The sequence below is a fragment of the Pinus tabuliformis genome, chromosome 6 (assembly GCF_031772625.1).
Source record: "Pinus tabuliformis cultivar Carrire ecotype Pingquan chromosome 6, CPIR1, whole genome shotgun sequence".
NCBI lineage: Eukaryota > Viridiplantae > Streptophyta > Pinopsida > Pinales > Pinaceae > Pinus > Pinus tabuliformis.
In genome coordinates, this window is record NC_142292.1 from 942,895,221 (window position 1) to 942,914,202 (window position 18,982).

The following is an 18,982-nucleotide window of genomic DNA, read 5'->3' on the forward strand; positions in this document are numbered from 1 at the left end:
GTTCAAAGGTGAGTTTTTTGTGGTTTTCGTTGAATCAAAGGGAAAAGCAATTTTGGGTGCGAGAATGAGACACAGTTTCTGCAGAGGTCTGATTGGAGCAAGGTAGGCAATTGTTTTGATGCTTTAAAAGCAATGAGGTGAATAGATCAGACAGGTGAGGAGCTAAGGAGAGCAAGAAAACCTCAAGAGTTCTCCTTAAACAGATGAAAACATAGGATATCAAACAAACCTAAAGGCAGAGCATTACAGATTATGAATTCTACCTTAACACTTCATTTGTTCAATTGCAGAAGATGAGAGAGGGAAAATGATACACATAACAAACTTACAAGTACTGAAAGAAGCACACCATCAAGAAATAAAACCACAAGAATTCCAAAAAGTGCTGCAAAACCCTGGTCTTTCTTTTGCCAAAATGCTGAAGTAAAATGTACAATAAAGTCTCAAAGCCTGTTTCCAAAGAGTCCAACCCTGAAAATGACTAAGAAAATGCATAATATAGGCAAGCTAACTCATTCCCTTGCCTCTAGGGGTCGAGCTCATCATCCTAGGAGCTGTTTCAACCAATTTTAAACAAAGCACTACAATCTAGGCAGTCAAAACAACTTGTCTCTATAAGGTAGGAAACTGATTCATTCATTTAATTTTCACTTTTTAGTGAATGAATCTTCTAGAACAAGTAATAAAGTGTCAAAATTACATCATGTTTCATTAATTACATCAAGAGGAGTGAAAAATAACATCACGAGTCAAAACTAGTCAAACTGGCTACGTTTCCTGAGCTGAAGATGAAAATTGTGCCAAAACACCTTGATGCGCCGCGCGCCTGAGCCCTATGCGCTGCGTGCCTTTCCACCTGCATTTGGGGTACTTCCCGGCATCCAAATTGAGCTCAAGTTGGCTTGTTGGAAAGCCCTGGATGTCTACTTTCCAACCCAAGTGGAATTTTCCAATTTGATGCCCATTTGCCCCTCCAAAAGTGCATTCTCCCAAGGCTGCTTTTTGTGTGTCCAAAAAGGGGCAGTGAGGTCATTTTTTGCATGTTTTTTGACTTTTTGGGGACCCAAACCTTGGTGAAATGCCTTGGCAATAACTGAGCAGGTATATTTCATCATGACAGATCCAAAAATGCAAACCATTTGTGATTTGGACCTCCCAATCTTATGGGTCGCGCGCTGCGCGCTACGCGTTGAGCCAAGAAACCTGTTTTTAGAGCCAAAAATTCAAAATTGACAAAATTTCCTCCAAATTCCTTGAAATTTGGGCTGGGGGTCCCCAATCAAGTACCATGCTCAGCCAAAGAGGCTTCGGCCAAAATCCGAAGACGATCAAGCTCCTTTTGTCTTTTTTGCTTCTTGACCGCTTTCTTTAATTTTGCCTTAAGACTTCTAATTCGCGCCTTGCAAACTAGGTTCTGGACCTTGTAATGCATAGTCATGTGTTTCAATAATACATTGTCTCTATTGGCCTTTTTCAGCCGTTCCTCCAAGTAGATGTTGACCCTCTCGAGATTAGCCTCTCGATCCTCATTTACCTGTTGCTCTAGAGAGGTGAACTCAATTTCTCTATGTTGGGCAGCTTGGCGATTCTCACGAATGTTCTGTAGCTCTATGATCACGTGCTGGTCCTCAAGCTATTTATTTCGCTGCTCTAGATACCCTGATATATTGGGTCTTCTCTGATTCTGAAGCTGTCTCATCATCATGAATAGTAATAAAACCTGATGGCTCACCTGAAGGCCTCTCCTCATGCTTGGGCTTCTTGCCCTTATCCTGTACCTGCGGTGCTGCTGTCGAAAGCGAGGCCCCTTCCACTCGAGGTGGAGATAACACTCGCTGTGCTGATGAAGTCAACAAGACCCCTTCCACCTCGGGTGGAGATAGTACTCGTCGTGTAGATGCAAATAAGGCCCTGTAGCCTCGCTGGTATGTCACATATGGAGGAGCACTTATATGCTCAGTCTCGGGAATGCCTGGCTGGTGTGAAGGTGCTCCCTCATCATGAACTATCTCGGGAGGTGGCTGTAATGCTGCAAAGTAATCACGGGAGATGAAATCTTCCCAAGTAATGCCCTGCTGTGCCAACTGATGCATCACTACAATTTTAATCAATGCATAATGATAGATGCTCTTATGCTGATGTGCTGGGCTCTTCCTTTGTACTAAAGGCACCATCCTCTCTATGTTGCGACACATGAAAAACGGAATGTTCATCATACGTACCCTTGTGAAATGCATCAACAAACGAACATGGTACGCATATAGACGTGAGAATCTGCCATCGCAACTGAAATATCGGATGATGATTTTCATCAATGGTGCATACTCATCCCGTAGGAATCTGAAAGGAAAAACTGCACTCAAATGTCTTATATACCTGGGCTCGATATATGGCTCATAGTAGAATCTGTCTAACTGCTGGCGTTTACTCCATTCCTCCCCTACATTTGGTATCCCAGTGACCTGAGCAATAGTCTCGGGTGACAAGGTGAAATTCACTCCGGCAAGGTTTACATGACCATCCTGTAAATGCAGAACAAAGAAACGAACTAGTTCCCGATGATGCTGGATTTGTGAGATCCGCTCACAGTATTAAAAACATGATTGATATCGAAAACAGTCCATTGCAAGTGGACAAGCTTGCAATTGAGCCAAAGAAGTAGGCTCCTCCCTGACATGCTGACCACCTTTGCCACCTTTGTGATACCTCCTTGGCACATTTACCTCCGGTGTAGAATCACTATCATAATCCTGCTCATAAGCTGACTTGGTCTCTGACATGTCTTTGAAAACAAGATAGCTGGAATATATATGCTGATGTATAAACTGTGTGTACAATTGCTCGTAAACTATTCTTTTGCTCTAAGAATGCTGTGACCAAGGGGACACAAATGCACAAGGGAATATTAGGACAGGGGAAGCATTAGGGAATTAGGAATTTGGAAATAAAAACAAGGGACTTAGAAAAGGGAAGGGAAATGATAAGGAAATGTGTTTTGTAATAGAGGAGAGGGACTAGGATTTTGAGGGATTATAATGTAGGATGAAGGAGGGAATTAATGGGGAGAATGAGGGTGAATTTGGGAATGGGAAATAAAGGGAAAGGGAGAAATAATGACAACCTTAGTTACACTCTGTTTTTTTAAAACCCTTACAGCAATTTTTACACTAAAACCCTACAGCAATTTCGTTGACAAGGAGGGCTCTCCACTTGGATTTCAAAGTCAAACATATCATGAAACATTACATTTATCTTTCAAAAACCAAGCACAAGTGATAGATGCGAGCCTACCTGCAATTTTGTGCGAAAAGGAGGCGAGTTCATGTGCTTCTAATCAAATTTCGGGCTCAAAACCCCAGTGCGCTGCGCGCCTAACCCAACGCATCACGCGCTTGTATTTTTGCACTGCAATTTCTTGCCTGATGCGCCGCGCGCTCCTGATGCGTCGCGCGCCAAGTCCAACGCGTCGCGCGCCCCTGAAACTGCTCCAACTTCCTTACAAATTCACAATTTCGCTTTGGAACGATGCTCTTCACTCTTGGCATGCAAAATGAGTTGAAAATGTCATGAAATATCTTTATAAAGACTCCCTTTTGATTTTTGCTTGGTCCATGACCCATTTTGTAATGTTTTGTCGTTGACACTTTTTCAGGATTAATAGACTTCTGACCTTTTTGGTTTCCTCCTTAAATTTGATTGAAATGATGATTTTCTTTGCAATTTTTTGCAGGGATAGCTGTGATATGATCTGGCAAAGGAGACCAAGGCTGCGCTTGGACATTTCAAGAACTGAAATTTTTGAAGATTTTTACAAAAATGAGATGACGACTTGTCTTCAAAACAGAGTTTTGAAGAAAAGTCCTAATTTATCTGTATAATGATAACAATTATTGAAGTAACCACCTATCGAAGACATCCCTCTGGCCTGCTAGTCTTCTTAGACTTTGCAAAACAAGACTGACTCAAACCCAAGACCTAATGAGCAAGAACCATTGTTATGACCCAAAAATTTGAAACAGGACTGTACATGACCTTTGAAGACTTGTTTTTATGAATAGACCTGAACCAGCAGTGCCAAGCAAGAGGGGAATAAGTAGCACAAACCATTCTGTCAGAGTTATGGCATGCCTAACGAAATGCAACCAACCGAAACCGATGGGACACCTAAAAATGAAATGCAAAAAAGAGCTTTGATCTCTGACTGAGGGATAACTAGATCGACTCTAACAGGTTGTTTGATGTATTTGGTTAACACTCGATCAAATATATGTTTTGCAGTTAACAGTATGAGTCAGTTCATGTGTGAGCCTAGGAGAGTGCACTGGGTGGCTGAAAACACATTCTTCGTTACTTGCAGGGGATTGTGGATTTTGGTCTAGATTATAGACAGGGTGATGGAGTGAGACTGGCAGGGTACACGGATTCAGATTGGGCAGGTTGTGCTCAGATAGGAAGAGTACTTCCGGGTGTTGTTTTGGGTTAGGTTCGGCAATTGTGTCGTTGATAAGCTGGAAACAACAGTCAGTTTTATTGAGTTCAGCTAAGGCAGAGTATATGTCTGGTAGTTTGGCTAGTTGTGAGGCCATATGGCTTCGCAAGATGTTGTTTGGTCTATTTAGTCAGGCATTGAGACCTTTAGTAATTTACTGTGATAATCAAAGTTGCATAAAACTCATAGAGAATCTAGTTTTTCGTGATAGGTCAAAGCATATTGAGATCAAGTATCACTTCATTGGAGACTATGTCCAAAAGGGAGCTATCAAGCTTGAGTACATTTCCACAAATGAGTAGGTAGCAAACATTTTCACCAAAGCCTTACCATGGGGCAAGCATGTCTAGTTCAGAGACAAGATGGGAGTGGTGAGGAATGTTTTTTTCTGTAAGAGGGAGTGTTTAAATTTGGGTACCGGAGGACAAGTGGTTCCCTAAGGTTTTGATCTTTGGCCTAGGGAAAACTATCCAAATTTATTTGTATTTTTCTCCTAAAGTGACTTTATAAGTGGTAAAGTCAATTTAATTTAAAAGTGACTTTATAAGTGGTAAAGTTACATTTTAATTTAAAGGTGACTTTATTAAACTCAATGAAGAATTAGAAAGTGAAAAAGTGACTATGGAAATAAAAGGCTAAGTGGGTCTTTATTTAAGTGGGTGAGTTAAAAAATAGAAAGTGAGAATTAAATGCACATTTATTCTCATCCCTAGATCTAAATGAATCTCAGCCATTAGATCTTAGGGTAACCCAAAAGGTCATTTAGAGAATAAAAGGAGAAGAGAAGAGGAAAATATCATTCATTCTTTCATGAACATTTGAGAGAAAAAGAAGAGAGAGCAAGGAGAAAATTTCTGAGCAGTGAGGAAGTGAAAGAGAGCAGCAAGAAGACATTTTAGCGAATCTGGGCAGCAGCATTTATTGGCACGCATCCCAAGGAAAAACCGTACAATAGGAGAAAGACAGACAAATCGAGGAAGAGGGACAACAATTTCTGGGCAAGTTTTTTCGACGCTGGCCGTACAACATTTAATGCTATAAAAATTTCTGGTTTGGTTGTTCGCTGATTGGCATGATTTTCGAGGTGGAGTTCAAGCATGGAAATCGAGATAAGTTGTAATTTGTGGTTGCTGGAATTTTTACTGTGTATTTCAGTTTCTCTGTAAAAGCATTTTTAGAAATAAAGAAGAGCTCTCAAACTGGTTTTCCCCAAGAGTTGTAGGGGGTTTTTCTAGGGTCACATTGACAAAAAATAACTGTGTTATGTGTGTGGTTGTCATAATTTTGCTGTGTTTTATTTCTGCAATTTCAGCAGTTGTGAAATCTCTAAATTTGTGTTTTCAGAAAATTATTGTCATTTCTAGATTTTAGAATTTTTATCATGCTTGGATTTAAAACTAAATGCATGGAGTCATAAGGAAAATTGATAACTGGAGTGGGGGTTGAAATTTCTTCACTTCTTGAGGTCTTTGAATTTTTCCTTTTGATATGAGTCTAGATTCTTCTTGAGTACATGAAGTCCATAGTTCTTCAAAACTTGGAATTTCGTTTCTTTCACGAATACTATATGCAAATGAGTCCTATGATCAAGATTATTGGGAGCCCTCTTGATGATATGATCCTAAGTGTAATTGATTAATTAATCTTCTCTCTAATTCACTCTTCCAGCAGAGGAATATAAAAGGCCGTGAGAACCTGCGACCAAGAAGACTCAAGGGTGTTGTTCGTTAGGGTTACTGGACTAATTCTATATATCTCTGTGGTTTTTGCTGGTTGTCTTTGTAGGTAGTTGGATATCAAGCAAATGCGGCCCTCTTCCTATCTCGGTGAAGGCATAAAACACACATGCCAATTCCGAGTCTCGTATAAGATTCGTGTTTAAAGTTGCGGGGCTCTAAAATATGAACTTCGACCCTCTCTAGGGCTTTATTTCTCTTCGACCATTTTGGCTATGCGACATTCTTCTTGACAGTCACCACATTAATTTTGAGACACAATCTGGAGTAGTCACAATGAGCGATCCCTTATTACTCTTCTGCCAACTCTCTTCTTGTCTGGGGTTCGGTCTACATCAACAGGGCTTGTGACATTATTCTAAGTATGTGTGGGCTATCAAATGGGCTTTGCTGGGTTAGTTTCTGTAATTTTTGCAAGTGAAGCTTGAACTATAAACTATGCATATCAACCTTGCATTTTTCGGCCTTCAAAGCCTGTTGTCGCTCTGTACAAATTCAGGAAACTTGAATTGGACTAAACAATTCTAGACTAGTGCATATGTGGTCATCTCTGGTATTTTTGGATTGAGAGATGCATGAAAATATTCCCAGATCTGTAGCACAGTGGGCAGAGTTCTGTAGCATGAATTGAAGGCACCGGGACAAGAACGTGAGGCTTGTATTGCGGCTCTTTTATTGAAACCCCATACGATCTAATGATCTGGTGATTGCACTAACAATACAACATTATGTATACATATATATCAGTGCAAACATTTTCTTTTCCTGTGGAATGTTTGTTGCTACACATTTAGTTAGTAGATAGTGCGGAACAGATCAAAGTAATTAGAGCATGTGGACATTGATCTTTTGTGAAGCAAAAGACATGTTCTGATTTGCTTAGTCATAGTCTAACTGAAGAAATCCAGTCCCTGTTAAAAGCAATGCTGGCTGAAGACATTCAAGTTAGATTCTGAAGCAGGCTTTGACCTTGCTCTCTGAAGTATCATATTCCCTGCACCTTGATCATCTGAGACCTATCTCCAAGTATTGATGCATGCTTGGAATCTCGTGTAATTTTGTTGAATGGGTTTGCTAATACTATGTACCAAAATCATTATTATCAGAACCTGACGTGCATATTACTAATGAAGCCTAGTTTTAAATCTAATGAGCAGTATAGTGATATGTCCAGTAGTATTGAATTTTGAGGTAGAGCTGTTGTGTGCAAATAAAGTCTGATGAGGCAGAAATTTGAGGATAGTCTGGAGCTGATCTCACCTTGGTAAAACCTTGTTTGACAGTGAATATAACCTTCTTGTATAGCAAAAATATGGTGATGGCCTTGAGATAGCGTTTCACAGTAACTTGGAGAATACAACATTGACCTTGTATTGTCAAGGTGTTTGCCAGGGTTTGATTTGTTGATGGAGCATTGAGGCAGCAGTGAGCTGTGAATGAAGATGCAAGTCAGTGACAGTGATAATGTTGCATGACAGTGATTGGTGTATAGGGCAGTGTTGACATTCTGCAATACTCTCGAGGAGAGAATATGAAGTAAGCCTGTTATGTGTTTGATATGACAACAATAACCCTATGATCCTTGCTTAACTTTGATTTTCCTTATGGCAGAAACCCTGATGATATGACAGTTACGTCACAATGATCTAGACATATTTGATAGTGGTAATTGACCTGGAGAGCAGTATCCTTGGTATGAGAAATCAGCATGAAGATGACAGTGATATGGCTGTATCCACATAGCAGTACGTGACAGTGCTCTCGAGATAGTGAGATTATTGACAGCTATGATGACAAGAATAACGGATGCATGTTGAGTATTAAGAGCAGAATCACTATGTAGCATCTCTTCAAAAATTTGAGTATGATAGCATGATGACAAGTATCTTGATGATGGCAGCTATCTTGATGACTGGTTGTGTCACTATTTTGAAAGTATGAGGCAAGGATATTAACGGTGAGATATACACCAGCAAAGCAATGTGCAACAATAACATCAATGGGCAGCAGTGGCTTTAGTAGGAGTAGTGGACAGAATAAGCAACAGCAGTGGGCAGTGGAGCAGTGGCAAAAGTAGCAGCAAAATTAATAGAGCAGTGGGCACCAAGGGACAGATTGGACAATAGTGAGTGGCAGCAATAGCAGCAGTTGCAGTGAAGTGTGGTGGTCTAGTAGTAGCAGTGGGTACAACAACAGGTAACAGTGGTGGTGCAGCAGAAGTAGAAGAAGAGGCAGTAGAGTGCAGCAGCTGAAGCAGAGAGTGTGGCAGCGGCAGCCGAGGCAGAGTATGAAGAGTGCAAAGTGACTGTAGCAGTGAGCAAATTGATTGATTGTAAAGGAGACTGAAGACTCTTGCAGACTTAGTCTGCATATCTTCAGATTTGGGGAGTCTTGTACTTCCTTCCAGGTTTGCCTGGTAAATGTTGTATGTACATCATACATAATTGAGCTTATTGTTGAGCCAAATTTTGTGTAATGTTACTTGATGTGATGTTTTCATGTTCTCATTAATGCTCTGAATGTTAAATAAACTAACCGATTGTGAAAAGGAATGAAATACGATTCACCCCCTTCTCAATATTTCGAATAATTGGTGTCAGAGCAGGTCCTTCATTTGAAGCTTAACTGCTTGAAGGCAGATCCACAACATTAAGAGAAGTTTGCAGTTGAAGATAAGATGGCTGCTGATTCGGAAGAAGATGTTAATTCCCTCAAAGAGAAGCTTCAAGCAGTAACACTGGACAGGGATAGGACCACAAGAATGTATATCAGTCTTTATAGAGAACATGAAGACTTGAAGGCCAAGAGGACAAATTATTACAATAGTTGGAGGTTTTCCATACTTGATATCAAATAGCTTCAACTTCAAAATTCAAATTAAAGGACTACAAACATCAGGAAAGAATTAGGAACTGGATCATGTAAAGAAGGAAGTGGAGCATCTCAAAAGCATGTTGGAAGAGGCAAACAAGAGAGAAAGCACACTAACAAACCAACTCAAAGAAAAGGAAAAAAACCAAATAAATGGAACAAGCAGGATAAAGGGAAGCAAATCACCTTCTTGAAGAGCCAAAAGGATTGAGGATGTCTTAAGAAGTCAGACGAAGCAGAAGGAAGAAGACTGCATAAAGCGTGAGCAGGAAATTGTCACATTGAGAGCAAAAGTGAACAAGTTGAAATAAAATGTGAGGACTTCATAGGTCTTGGATGACATTATCAACTGCCAAAGATTACCATGGATGATATTATCAACTGCCAAAGATTACCACTTATCAAGACAACTCCTGGATATGTCAGTGAATCCTCATGCTCCAAAAATGAAGAAAAGACACATGTCGAAGAATAGAAGCCTCATCCCAATGATGAAGAGCAGCCACATTCCAAAGATGAAGAGCAACCACATGTCAAGGAAGAAAAGAAGTCTCATGAAAGGAACCTTGATGCCAAAAATGGAGAGAAGCCCAAAGTCAAAGTCCTGCACAAATCAACCAACATTGAAAGTTGGAAGACCAACACTTGAAGAAATCAGGATGATGCATTCAAGACATTGATTCTTAAGGGAGCATTCAAAAGTGGTGAACAACAAAGATACTCTCAAGGGAGAGACATCTTCAGCGGATCTTCACCCTATACAGCCAGGTATACAAGTGCATTTTATGGTTATTGTTATGCATCAGCAGCCATAACCACAATGATATAAATATAAGAATAAGTAATAAGTAAATTAACTAATGGGTAGTTAGTTAATAATGAAAAGGCATGTCTTAGAGACATGCTTGTTCGTGAAAGGGTACTTACCTGGCTATATATACAAGACCCTCATTCTCATTTGTAATCATCCTACATCAATTCTTTTAGTCAATATACAATTACAATTACTTTCCTATGATGCATGTCTTTGTTTACGAAGTATTTTGAATATTTTTGCTGCGTATACGACTTTTGGTTGTTACATTGGTATCAGAGCTACAACTGATCGGGCCTTTGGCCATTGGTATCAGAGCTGTTCGATCGACTGGTCGCTCAACCGTTGCACAGAGGCGTGTTCTCCGATCCAAGTCTTTGACTGTCAAATTCATCAACATTGTTGTCATTGAAGTGTTTCGCTACAAGAATTTGGAGTTTCTCCATTTCACTATCAAGCATTTGGCCATTCAAAAAAAAATTAATATATATGGAGAGAAAATAAAAGTAAAAAAAAAAAAGCAAAAAAAAAAAATATAGAAAAAGAAATCAAATTCAAAGAAGAAAAAAAGAAAATAAAATAAGTACATATAAAGATTTAAAAATAAATAAATAAATATAGTCCGATGTAAATTTTGAAGGAGAACATTCATATATATAAAAAAAGGTTCTACATTATTGATAAAAAGTGCATAATAAAGATAATAGGGAATCTTTCCAATTATATTTAAAACTATATGTAAGAGAAGTAAGAGAAGGAAGAGTAGATAATATTATCTTGATTCTTCATTAAGTGGTTTACAAGCCCGTGGTTTTAGAAACCTAGAAACCCATGGTAATTGCCCATGGTATTTTAAAAGTAAAAGAAAAACAAAAGGAATACAAAATCTATTTATGTGAATGGTAAATTTTACTTTTACGTGGAAAACGTTAACAGAGGTTTTATACACCAACCCATGGTAATTGCCCATGGTATTTTAAAAGTAAAAAAAAAACAAAATGAATACAATCTCTTCATGTGAATGGTAAGTTTTACTTTTTATGTGGAAAACGTTAATGGAGGTTTTAGAAACCAACCCATGGTATTTTAAAGTAAAAGAAAAACAAAAGGAATACAAAATCTCTTTATGTGAATGGCAAGTTTTAATTTTTACGTGGATAACATTAACAGAGTCAAAAGTACATAATTGAACATATATTTTATAATATATGCCAAAGGTGAATAGCCCGTTTCACCAGGGTTGTAACTTTTCAAAAAGAAAAAAAATATTATAAATAAAAGATATATAAAGAGAAATATTATATTATAAAGGGGTATTTAAAGAAAAGTTCAAGTCATAAAATTATTGAAAATATATATAAGTACAAAGAGGGTATTATTATAAAAGGTTACATAAGGAGAAAATATCAGTTAAGAGTTTACATTAAAGTGAAGTTGAATTAAAGTTTAACGAGTTATATGAAATTTAAAAAATAAATACAAAGGACAATAAGATATTTAAAAGAAGTCAATTGAAACAATATTTAAATATTCTTTTTAAAATACAAAAGGAAAAAAAGCGTAAGTAGAATTATATAAAAAGAATACAAGGGAGTTTTGAAATATTAAGGATAATAGGAATTTGGATTAAAAGAGTTTTAAAGAATCATATATATATATTAAAAAGGCACTTTTAAAGGAGGTTTGTAGTACAAAGTCCAAAGGAAATTTAAATATAATACCTTAAGTCATCTCGACAAAACAAATGGGATCAATCATTGAAAAAAATGATGGAGCTCAATTCTAAAATGACGAAGGAAGAAAGGTTTTCCTATAATGGACTTTTAGTTATAGATCATAGAGTAATTACATTAAAAGGAAGTATCCAAGGAAGAGAAGTTAATGTTGCCATCAACCCAAGCAATGATAAAAAATATATTAACATCAACTTGGCAAATCAACTATTAATTCCAGAGCTAAGCATTAGTGTAAAAAAAAACATTTTTGACCAAAACGAGTATAAAATTAGTGATCTACAAGTGACAATAGGTCATTATGACTACATATCTCAATTTCATGTTGTAAGGACGGATAAAAAGACTGACATCATGCTCGGTCAACCCTGGTTTAAAGATTTGGGTACATTCATGTTAAACATAGAGACACAAGTTTTGATGTTTCCTTATAAAGGGAAGATGGTCACGTTTTGAGACATAACAAGTAAATCAAAATCGATAAAATTTTCATTAGAATACGTTAAGGATATCTCAGATTTGATGTTTCAAGATAACGAAAAAACTATATCAAAGAAGCAAAAAGAGCTTGAAGAAGTCATCTGCAGCAAAGACAAAGAAATTCCTTGCCTCAGAGATCACCAAGAAAAGCTATTCGAACAAGTCAAGAAAGATAAAGCATCAAAGAAGGAACTCAAGGAGCGTTTATTAGAACAAGAAGAAAAAAATTTACGTTTAAAGAACCTTAACCAAACATTCGTAGAACAAATCAAGTGTTTAAAAGGTGAGAAGCGTGAAGGCCAAAATAAAGTTGACTCAGAGAATCAGGAATGCTTACATCTCAAAAATCATAATCAAAATCTGCTCAAACAGATTAAAAAACTTATGGACGAAAAGAAATCATTGACGAATAGGTTCAAAGAACTTATCACAAAGAAAGCATCAAAATCTCCAGATGTAACAGTCCAAACTGAAGAAACAAACATCAATACCACTAATCTCGTAGTTCAGGCAAATCCAAACCCTATTGAAGTAAAAACGTACTCAGAGGTTGTCGTTCAAATAGAGGAGACACCAAATAAGGATTCAGTAGTTAAGTCAACAACAACAATGCCTGATGGAAATCAGGAAACTGCCATAAAAACGTTTAAGGAAGTTCAAACAAGAAAAATTCCTTATCTACATCCGAATCACAAGAGTAGACACCTTAATCAATCTACAAATTTGTATCACTCAGAACATAAAAAACAAACTTATGTTACAAAGAATATTGAAGTGAGCTCAATTCAGTCTACTGATAACAATTTGTTACAAAATTCCAATAGTCAGAAGATTCCATAGAAGGTTAATTTAGGATGGTCCGATCCATTCTCAGTAAGACAATTTTATATATCATTCTGAGGATCATATCAACTTGTATCGACAAAGATGATTGTTCCGAGACAAGAAGGCATCTGTAGCAGAAAAGATATCAAGTAGAAGACATTCGTAGCAGAAAAGAGATCAAGCCATTTCATCAACAAGCTTTGAGGACAAAGCTTTTTGAAGGGGAAGGTAATGTTATGAACATAAATTATGTAAAAATATATAAAAATAAATAATAAATAATAACCACAATAATATAAATATAATAATAAGTAATAAGTAAATTAACTAATGGTTAGTTAGTTAATAATGAAAAGGCATGTCTTAGATCATATGACATTAGGGCTTATATCATACATCATATAACTATAGACAAATCATAGGTTTGTCTCTAAGAGAAAAACATGAGTGCTTTGACGAACCATACAAAATAAGTTAAATATCACTAACTTACAATGCTATTGCAATATAGTACAATACCGAGATACTGTGTGAATTTGAGAGCAATGCCACTGTGTAAAGAGCAATGCCAATGACAAATCTCAAAGAGATGCCAAATACATTGCGATACCATTTGAAGAGTGATGCACTGTTGGAGAGAGAAACAATGTCAATGAGTAGTGATGCTGTTGTGAAACAATGTTATTATGGAAACATAATGATGCCACTGTTCATTAGAGTTCGATGTTAGAACAATGAGCTTCAGATACAAAACATATAAGAGCCATTAAACAATGCGAGCTGGGTCACTGTTGTTGAAAATGTAACCAGTTTCGGTCTTCATAATTGTGTACTCATTTCAACATGTATCCTATGTAACAAACAAGAAAAGAAAACGACAAATTATTATTATTAAAGCATGGGTTTCATGCTCATTATTATGATCATTTAGGTAAAAGCATGTTCTTCGTGCTTCTAGGGTTTGTTAGGTCATAGGATTTATTGTCTTGAGTCAAAGGAGTCAACATCATATTTGTAAGACCCTTTTGGGAAAAAATATATTTGTAAGAAAAATTATTATTGAGTATAGAAAGTCTTGGAAGCTCCAAAGTACAAGTCGGCCTTGGGATCATCAAGTCAACCTAAAGGAGGAAATTCAACCCCTTGAGAAGGCTAATATAAAGGAGTAGTTTGACCTCATTTGAGACACACTCTCTCACAAGTTTGATCTCTCAAGAAAGAGTTTGATATGTACCTGGGAAGCAAGAAGAAGAAGAGCGAAAAGTAAAGGAGAAGCCAGAATGAAGAAATCTCTTGTTTTTGGGCTCTATCTCTCTCACACATGCAAAATTCTAGGTTTTTTGCGCTGTAGGAAGAGGCCAAAATTGCAGGTCCGAGTTGCAATAGGAAGAATTGCAAAATCTAGTAGCTGGAAAGTAGGAAACCCTATATTGATCTCGTTGACCTTGGGAGAGCTACCTTGCTCTTGGAAGGTCTTAGGAGGCTAGATTAGGGTTCCAGAGAAGCTACAAGGACGAAGTTATAGGGTCGAAGTTGTTGAACGAGTTGTAGTGTTGAAGTTGGTTGGTATAGATCAAAGGAAGGACTTGAAGAAGAGTTGATTTGGTACTAGGAGAAGGACTGGTCTAGGGTTTGGGTCTTTGTATCTCATTTGAAGCAAATTCAAAGAAGAGAAGAGTTTTCGGGTTTTCCCCTTAGAGGGGTTTTTCCCTAATTGAGAGCCTAATATCCGTGTCCTCTATTGTTGCAGTTTATGTTCTTGATATTTGTTTGATGAAAGATCTAACTAAAAAACACAAGAAAGCTAATAAGTTCACAAGCAAATATTAAAGTTAAGGAAAATAAGATTAATAGTTGCTACTATCGATTTTCCAACGTGGTATCAGAGCTAAGGTGAGCAAGGAAGTCAGCTGGAAGGACACTAGGAGTTACTTGTCAAGGGGAAGGGAAAAAGGAAACTCTCAAGAAAGGACTAAAGAAGAAGACTTCAAGAAGGATTGAAGACTCATTGGTAGAAGACCTAGAAGTAGGGTTTCTACACTGAAGAAGATCAAGTCTACATCAAGCTCGCATCAAGGGAAGATTTGAGAAGAAGAGTGTTGATCTCTCTCTGGAAGAAGATCTATTTGGAAGGCATCTTTGAAGAAGGCATCAAGGATCTTGGAAGTTGTTTTTGTTGAAGACTCTTCAAGAATCTTGAAGGCATCAAAGAAGGTTGAAGACATCATCAAGGAGAATCTTGATCTCAAGTAACATATTATTACATCATGCTTGAATCTTCAAGTCATATGGGTTCTTTTTGCAAAGAGAGCAACAAGCTCATTGGGGCATCAAACTATCTAGCATGGAAGAAAAGAATTGACTTGATACTCACAAAACAAGAAGTAATGGAATATGTTACTGGGGAAATTACTGAACCTGAGAAAGATAAGACACAAGAACTAGCAAAGTACAAGAAAGGGGAAGTAAGGGCTCAAAGGATCATAGTTGAATCAATTAAGGATTCTCTTGTTCCATTTGTTGCAAATTTGAAGACTTCCAAGGCCATGTATGACAAGCTAGTGAATTTGTACTCGGTAAGTACAACAGGACAAAAGATGTCGTTGAGGAACAAGCTGTATAGAATGAAGAAATCAAAGGATGAGGATGTGGCATCCTTTCTCATGAGAGTCTCTCAACTAAGAGACCATTTGCAAGGACTTGGGGAACCAATCACTGATTCTGAAGTAACCATCTGTGTACTAAATGCATTGCCACTAGAATGGAGCAACTTTGCAACAAGCATCTACTCCAAGAAGGATTCAACTCCCTTCGATGAGTTGTGGGTGCAATGCATATTGGAAGAATCAAGGATCAAGTTCAAGGATGATATTCTAAGTCACCTGACACAGGGATTCGGGACACGTAGAATTCGAGATTCGTGGTGTCGGATTCGGACACGCTGACCCCCCGGAACAGGACACGTTATATATTATTTTATTAAATATATATATATATATATATATATATATATATATATATATATATATTAAAAATTAGATATTATCATATTTCTTACACAAATTTTAATTAATGATACAAATTTATTGATTTCAAACATAGATCTTCATCTATAGCTATTAGCATGCATAGTACATACAAAATTCAAATAAATGTCAGTGGTACTGGTCACATAAATAATAAATCTATTAAAAATTTAAATCATGATTCATAATTCATAAGTCAGCATCAAACAAAGGGCACATAATTATGCTTTATTGTTAGAACCCTCTCCTACTGCTGCTTTGAAATTGATCTCACAATTATCTTTTACAAATATAATAGACCTCCAGCGCCACACTTTCTGGTATTACCCTGATTAAACATGTCAAAATAACCCCAGGCTACTGATTTGTCTATTTCCAAGCCTTTAGAGTTATCTCTCTTTCCCCTTCAACAGATGTGATATCCCTCTGTACGCATATCTAATCTGGTGACAGACCTGTCTAGGGGGTTGTGAAAAGTCTTTTCATTTATGGTAAGCTAGATTTCCCATATCACCATACAAGGCAAAGACATGTGACTTCTAACAGCCCTATCCTTATGCCATTTCCGCCAACATTCCTGCAGAGAATTCCCGTCCCACTTATAATCACCATCCACTAAGTTTGAAGCTTGCTCTAATACTTCCTTTGTGAATGAGCATTGCACAAAGAAATTTTCCATTGGTACATCCTCCCAGCCATCCACTAAGTTTGAAGCTTGCCCTCATACTTTGTGAATGAGCAGTGCACAAACAAATGTCCCATTGGTAAATCCTCCCTTTTGCACAAGATGCACCAACATGGACCTTGCCAGGTCCCCCTTTTGCAGTTATCCCATGTTAGGACCTTATTGGATCATATGATGCTTCTTTCACCATCCACTAAGTTTGAAGCTTGCTCTTATAAAGTTATACTTCCTTTGTGAATGGGCAGTGCACAAACAAATGTTCCATTGATACATCCTCGCTTTTGCACAAGATGCACCAACACGGACCTTGCCAGGCCCTCCTTTTGCAGTTATTCCATGTTAGGTCCTTATTGGATCATATGATGCTTCTTTCATTCTTTCATTCATTGACGCTTCACAACCTAGTTTTGGATCATATGCCCTAGAGGCCTTGTTTTTAGACCAAATAATTTCATCTGCCTTTGTACTCAGTCTTATAGTACTGTTTTTGAGGTTTTAAAGATATCATTTGCAGTTTCCACTCCTATCTCCTTGGATTCGCAATTGATCTTGTGACTTCAAACCTTGATTCCAAACTGAAGTTGATTCAGGATTAGTTTCCCTTGCTAAATAGTTTATTTCCTTACCTACCAAAAGAAATTTCAGCTCTTCTTAGAGCTTGTAAATGCTAGTGCCCCCATCCAAGGATCTTCTTCGATTCTATCTGTTCCACTAGTTTTCCAAAACAATCATCTCCCTATTAAAGGAAAAGCTTTGACTACTGCTTTACACATCACTGATCGACTTGTATACTTTTTTGGTTCCCTTCTAACGCAATCTTCAACCATTACAGGTTCAATGTGTATTCCAATCATTATCTTCCCATATAACCCTTCTAACCCGCGCTGGAAACGAGTCCTAGAAACTCGTTTGGAAACAGGACACGTTCTTCAAAATCACGACACGCTCAGCAAAATCGTGACACGTTCTAGGACACGACGTGTCATAAAGGGACACGACGTGTCATAAACTTTGGACACGAATCCGTAGCGAATCGTGTCGGATTCGCGATTTGAGTGGGCTTTTGGACGAATCCGGTGATCTAGATGATATTGGATGAAATGAGCAATCTCAAGCCTTTCTAGTCAAGAAGCTGAAGAAGGGGAAGTTTGGTAAGTCCAAGAAGAAAGACAAGTCCAAAGTGCAATGTTTTGGATGCAATGAATTTGAACACTTTAAGAGAGACTATCCAAACAAGTAGAACAACAAGAGAAAGGAGAGGAGTGAGGCTCATGTAACTGGGGCAGTGGGAGAACTTGAGAAGAAGGCAAAGAAGGAAGAATTGAAGGATCTTTACTACTAAAGAAGGTTCACTGACTATCTGGTTCTTTATGAAGATTAATCTTTCCTTTAGGATAGTATGCTTTGTATGGTATCATAGAAAGAAGCATATAATAGTAGCATGTCTAGAACTTACATGGTTGCTTTGTAGAGATCATCTAGATAGATGGATAGATAGACCATTTTTGCATAATGTTCATCCATGTATTGTCTAACATTATGTTAGAAGTTGTCATCCTGCTTAGTTGAATCATCATGATTCAGGAAAGACCATCATTTTGGAAGGTCTTTGGGAAAAGCATCATGACAAGGTTAGTAGACATTCCATGTAATGTGGAATCAATATTGGTAAAGGGATGAAGGAATGCAATGGGTCAACTCTCTTTGTGATATATATATATATAAAGCTAGATGATCGGATGAAAGCATAGGAATGCATGCTAAATATAAAACTTTGGATAAGATTCATATGTATAGAATCTTGTGAAAAGAAAGTTGGTCATAAAATATGCTTGGGTATATGGATATATGATACTTGAAAAGAATAAGTTTTGACTTAAGGATGTGTAAAGAATTTAAGACTTTCTCTAGAATATATATAAATGATTAACATCTAGTAGATTCTCCAGAAGAAAAGTTGTAACTTGGTAATCAAGTTCGATCCTTGGGCACTCTGATGCATGAAGGAAGTTTCAAGTGGAGATGGTTGATGAGGATGTTGATGGAACGAGAAGGTCATCATGATGAGGTAAGTTTGATTTTCATTATTGTTGGTTATCTGGTTAACATATTATTTTGCTACCTGGAAGAAGTTGCAGGAATATATGATGGCAGTTGAGGCAAGTTCAACTGTATGGATGAAGGATATTGAGGGAAGCTCGATATTTGGTACCTGGAAACTATGAAGTCAAGATATGGACATATTGGGATTAAAAGGTAGCAGTGCGAGAAGATAACCTGGAGGTCAAAGGAAGATCACTTTCAAGAAGAAGCTATGATCAGC

General features: G+C 37.5%; 1 protein-coding gene across 3 annotated transcripts in view; it reads left to right on the forward strand.

Moving 5' to 3' along the window:
- MKK6 (MAP kinase kinase 6) overlaps positions 1-18,982 on the forward strand; it is a 338,959-nt gene that overhangs the window by 277,347 nt on the left and 42,630 nt on the right. The window lies entirely within an intron of this gene.